The sequence below is a fragment of the Microtus oregoni genome, unplaced genomic scaffold (assembly GCF_018167655.1).
Source record: "Microtus oregoni isolate MIOR12 unplaced genomic scaffold, Mior012 000013F_ref0000133, whole genome shotgun sequence".
NCBI lineage: Eukaryota > Metazoa > Chordata > Mammalia > Rodentia > Cricetidae > Microtus > Microtus oregoni.
The window spans coordinates 10891401-10897633 of record NW_024543072.1 but is presented as its reverse complement, the minus strand read 5'-3'; positions in this window follow the sequence as shown (position 1 = coordinate 10897633).

Below are 6233 nucleotides of genomic sequence, written 5' to 3'. Positions count from 1 at the left end.
ACGGTGAAGGACTTTTATTAAAGAAAAGGGAGAAATACTTTGATTCTCAGACCAAAAAAAAAAAAAATCCTTAAAATCCCAGAGGGGAACCAAGACTAGAAGAAAAACAAACTGCGCTGTCAGCCTGCTGTGCAGGTGGCAGCTTGGTGAGACCATGGCTTCATACAGCAGTCCCGAGGAGAAAGAATGGACTTTTCAACCAACAGCCACGGGTCCTTTATCGGAACCCTGAGCAACGGCCAAATTGCACACCTTTACAGAAAAGATTTTGTGAACTTGATGCCAAGAGCATAATCTACAAAAGGATGTTTAAGTGATAAGTCATTGAAATTGTTTTTTTTCTTTCTTTCTGTTTTTTTTTTTTGCTCTGAGAAAAATCCCATGAAGAGTATGAAAAAAGCAAATTATATTAAGATAAAATATTTTAAAATCATGGATCAGAAGAGACACACATATTTAGGGTGTCATTTTTTAAGCCCTCAGAACTCATCAGTAAGAAAACAGATTCAGAGAGAGCTCAGTGGTCAAAAGCTCTTGCTGCCCAAGTGTGACGACATGAGTCCGAACCCTCAGAGCACATGTAAAAGTTGGCTGTAACACAAGAGTCTACAGTCACCTGTAGCATGATGGGAGGTGCAGACAAGTAAGTAAAGACCCAGAAGTTAAAATGCCAGCTATCCTGGTGGACAGAGGCAACACCGTCTAAGATGGCGTGGACCCTGCCTCAAACAAGGTGGAAGGTGAGGACCAGTGCCAAGGTCATCTTCTGACCTAAATAGGCCGTGGTAGTAGGTGCATGCCCACACTCACCCACATGAGCACTTACTCAGATTTATAAATACGCACAAGAAAATAAACAGTATAATTAGAAAATGACACAGACATTTCCCCAAAGATATTTACATAGATACCACATTAAACCAATGAAAATATATTAAACATCATTAGATATTAGAGAAATGCAAATTAAAGCCATAATGACATGACACTGCATACCCATTGGAATTACTAAGACAAACATTTGTCACAACCCCAAATGCTGGTGAGTGTGCCCAGAAACCAGCTCTCTCACACTGCCAGAGAGACTGAGAAGGAATAGGTACACTGGGAAACAGCTTGTCGGTATTTTACAAAATTAAACGTGCAATTGCTATACGACCCAGGAATATCACTCCTGTACATTTAATTGAAGATAAAAGGAAATTTATGCCCTCACAAAACCCATCTATGAGCTGGCTTAACAAATCACCTTGAAAAAACAGCAGGAAGAGGTAAATCTGAACATTCATGTAAACGCACATCCTCACACAACATCAGGTACCACCCTAAGTGTGGATGCTCTACGCAGGGCTTTCCCTGGAGCTGGTGGCCCCAGACACATGACGTGTATGTACATGCATACATATATATATATTCTGAGACAGCCTAAAAATTCAAACACTGCACCCCTGCACAAAGTACATGGTACCACCTAAGAGGCACATTGAACTTTATGAGAATGCAATTGTAGAATCCAAAACAGGGAATGTGTAGGTCAAACAGCTGGGGTCCTCAACAAAGGCATTATTTAAAGAAAGCAAAGGAAGAAATGTCACAGAACACCAAAGTAAGAACCTTCCCAAATCTTCCCATCCATAAAAGCAGTGATAGAATGAGCAGCTCCCCCAGACACCAAAGACTTAGGCCACAGCTGTGGCTCTTTCTAATACCGTTCTTTGGCATTGCCAGCCCCAAAAATCTCTCTCAAGAATTATTTGTATTGGGGCTAGAGAGATGGCCCAGCAGTTAAGAGCTTGTCCTGTTCTTGAAGAGAATACACGATTTTTAAAAAGTGAAATCTTGAAACTAGCCTCAAACAAATAATTGTCTGTTTTGACCCAATTCAGAGTTCCCCTAGTGACAACAAATATTCCTGTGGAGGCGCTTATTTTAAAAAATAATCAGTATCAATTATTTAACATTGCATCTGTCTGTGATTACAAAAGCATTTGTATTAACAAGAGAACCAAAAAGCCACAGAGAAGCGGTAAGGAAGAAGTCTGTAGCCAATCTGAAAAATCTTTCAATATCTCCAAGAACCTGGAGAATCACTTTTATATGTAGACCTATGTCCAAGTTCTGGATGGTGCATGTGCTCTGAAATACTCAGAAGGACTCTAAATAGTTCCCTCTGGTCCTCCATCAGACAGTGAACGAGTAGGAAGCAGAAGTAAGCCAGATTTGCTGGCTTCTCAGCAGATACATAAAGGCTTGTCTTTGAATCTCTCAAAGCCCTGTTGGGAACAAAGGTCCCTGTGCTCAAAGACAAGCATGAAGGAACCAGGAACATTAAACATGTAGAATAGAATTGTCTCTTCACCAAGAGATTTGTATAACCTGTTTTTCCACAGAGAAAGCTGGGAATGGAGGTGGTTAAGAACCTGGTGATTTGCACCATCTGTAGGGCCAGGCCATACCAACCTCCCTCTAACAGGGCCAGAGATGGCTAACAGTCTAGGTGACCTTTGCATTATCTGTATGGCCAGGGGCTCCCCCAAGCTCCCACAACCAGAGATGAGGACCTGGACACTGTCAGCATGACTGAAACGGCCCTAGATCCTCCCATAGGGCCTGAAGACAATACGTGCACCTTATCTCTTGAACACATCTTCGTGGAAGAAATGGCATGCACTTTGAGAAGAGTTCTAGTGTAATTATGAGTACTTGTGCCCAGGGGATTGTGTTACACCAGGAAACTTCTTTTTTTTCAAAACCATGCTGTACTTAAATATGCCTACAATACACTGCCCAGTGTATGGCTTTCGAAGTATGAACCAATACCAGCTAGTGAGTCACACTGAACCAAATGGATCACTTGGATCAACACTCTGATGGCCTTAGTGTTTACAGAGATGTCTGCAGAGACTCTCACCAAAGACTAGGAAGCTTAGATCCAGGCATTTGAAGTTCTTTAGACACAGTTGGTATTGGCTATGTGAAGACATTTTAAGCAGCTAGTGAAAAGTCCTTGTCTAGTAGGCCCAATGTCAGTGTCTCCTTAGGAACAATGACTTGTCTTCTTTTTGTTCTGTGTGTGGGCTGCTTAATAACAGATTCATCTATTTGTATTTATGTGCATGAGGGTGTTATCAGGATGCACATCGGGAGGCATGGAAGAGATTCCTCAGCAACCTTAAGTGACAACTGAACTGAGTGTGACCTCAGCAGACACACACAACAGAGAATGCGGAGCTGGAGAGGAAGTTCTGGGAAGTAATTAAAGATCTGAGCAGTAGTGGCAAAGACGAAGAACAACTGTGGCCGTCCTGGAGCAAAGCAGGAGGGACATTTTTCCTCAAGTGCTCACTTTACTAGTTAAAATGTTATTTTCAATCCACCCTAGAAAAAATGCAATACATGCAAAAAAAAAAAAAAAGAAAAGAAAAGAAAAGTTTCTCATAGGGGCTGCAGAGACAGCTCACAGGGCAAGAGCGCAGGGCCAGAGTTCAGCTCCCAGCATCCACCTGGTAGCTCACAACTACCTGTAATGCCAGTTCCAGGAGTATTTTGGACTCCACCGGCACCACACTCATCTGGTACACAAATGCACATTTTACTCATGCACATAAAATACAGATAAATAAATCTTTTATTAAGCAGCCCATACACAGAACCAAAAGCAGACAAGTCTTTATTCCTAAGGAGACACTGACACTGGGTCTACTAGACAAAGACGTTTTATTAGCAGCCTAAAAAGTTTTCACATAGCCAACATGAACTGTGTCTAAAGGATGGAAGGGAAGCCAGGCACGGTGGTGTGCATCTTTTTCTGCACGTGTGGGGCAGAGGCGGGTGGGCCTATATGAGTTTATAGCCAGCCTGGTCTACAAAGTGAGTTCTAGTATAGCCAAGGCTATGTAGAGAGACCTTATGTACAGGAGGAGAGGGGGAAGAAGGAGGAGAAGAAAGGAGAAGAGGAAGAGGAGACAAAGAGGAGGAGGAAGAACAACAAAAACTGAGGGGAAGCAGCAGAAAGATCCCTCACTAAGCAGAGAACAGCAGTGACAAGACAGAAACTCCAAGAAGAGGAATCAAAGAGAAAAATAAATGTCTCAGCAGACAGCTGATGTTATCAACAGCAGTGAACTCACAAACAGGGAGCTGAACATTATGGGCCTAGGGAGATGGAAGAAAAAATAATGAACAAAGATGAACAACTGTTCAGTTATCTGTAGGACACCGTCAGCTTCACTAACTTCCTGGAAGCCAGAATCCCTGGGAAAGGAGAAACAAGAGCAGAGTGAGCAATGAGCAGGATCGCCCCGAATATAAGGGAAAACATTCGGCCACACGTCTAAGAAGCTCAGGGAAGATAGAGGAAGGCAAGACCAGCCAGATCCACAGCTTACCACCGTAAGTAAGTGTCGAACAACAAACTAAAGGCCATAGAAAGCAGGGAGAAGAAAAGAAGGTACAGATAGCAAATCCTCAATAAAGTATACACAGCTGATTTGCCATTTAAACCCATTCCGGTGCAGGGAGGTAACAGTACATATTCAAAGTACAGAGAAAGAAGAGCTGTCAAGCATTCTGTACCGAATAAAGCAGTCCTTTGAAATCAAAGGAGAGGGGCTGGAGAGACGGCTTTACAGTTAATAGCATTTGCTGCTCTTGCAGAAGACCCGTGTTTGATTCCCATCACCCACATGACAGCTCACAGCCACCTGTAACTGCCAATTCCAGGAGATCTAGCGTCTCTGCTGCCTCTGTGGGCTTCTGCACACACGTGGTATGCCTATTCAGGCAGGCAGGCACACACACACACACACAAATAAAACAAATGAATAAGTCTGATAAAGAAACTGAAAGGGAAAATAAGGCATCCCTATATAAACAAAAACACTAGTTTATTGTCAGTAGGTTTGCCCTCCAAGAACTACTAAACAGAGCCTTCAGACCGGGGTGACCAGACACTAGACGGGGATGCCAACCCCCATGAGAAGTAAGAACGCCAGCAAAGGTAACATAAAAGGCCAGTCACAATGCTCTCTTTGAAAGAAGGGCAGCATCCAACAAGAAGACCACACACGTGCTTATTTGTCCAACAAGGCCTCTCTTGTTGTCAAGGCTAAGAGACCCTCGAGACCAGAAGCTGCAGTTCTTACTATAAAAAGTGTCATGTCAATATCACAGCAGCCACACTTGAATGTGGCTCTGTGCCCCCCTCCCCCCGTACCTGTTCCAAAGCCAAGATGGCTCTGCAGGAAGGAATGTGTGCATGCCACTTCTCTGTGCAAACTGCCTGCCTGCCTGGCTCCAGGGCTGCAGCAATGTGTCATCACCTGCCCCGAGGGTACATGGGAGCCAGAACTGAACACAGGTGCCTAGAACCATCTGGAATCCTATAGTCCCTGGCAGCCATTAGCCACAGTCCTCCATATAGGCTGCCTGGAGGAGACATCCCAATGGCCAGCAGTAGCCCTTGTGGGTCTACTTCACAGACTCCACTCCAGGCCAGGCCTCAGGAACCAATCTGGAGTCATAATGTGGTTTTAGAGCTCCTTGACACTTCCCCTGAACAAGATCGCACTTCCCTACTGCTTCCCAGATGTCAGGCAGGGCTCAGTGTGGCAACTGAACCAACCATCTTTGCCTCACTACAGAATGTAAACGGCGCTGCTGTCAGGCCCACTTTACAGGCGTGGAAAGTGAGGGGTTGAGGCAGAACAACTTGGCCCCATAGTATCACCTGGCTTGTGTTTAAGTTCGTGTTCCTGATCTTCAGGGCTATGCGCTTCTCCTCCACATTCCACCGGCTGTGGGCACGGCACAAAGCACCTTACAAAGCAGCAGCCGGGAGCTGTGAACAGCTCTGAGCCTTTCATCACACCGTGAAGCCTCTGGGCTTCTCGCCAAGTTCCTCTAAGTGGACTGGTGGGCAGGTACTGCTGCGCGATGAACTACATAGGGTACTATTTACTATTAAAAGAACACAGGATCACATTACACAGATCAGTCTGGTCAGCCAGCCAGAGCGAATTTTCTGGAAAAGCATGAAGCCAATGGGGGCTGCTATGGCCTACTTACACAACAACTCCCATCCTCATCTCTCAGGAACTCCCTGTATCTCGTCTCCAGGGACCTCATTACCTGAGGACTTCTGGAGTCATCTCGCAACCTCAGATCCCTCTTTCCAACCAAGGCTAAGCATTCATATACTCCCAACCCTGTGCATTTCCAGGGTCGTGGTTTGG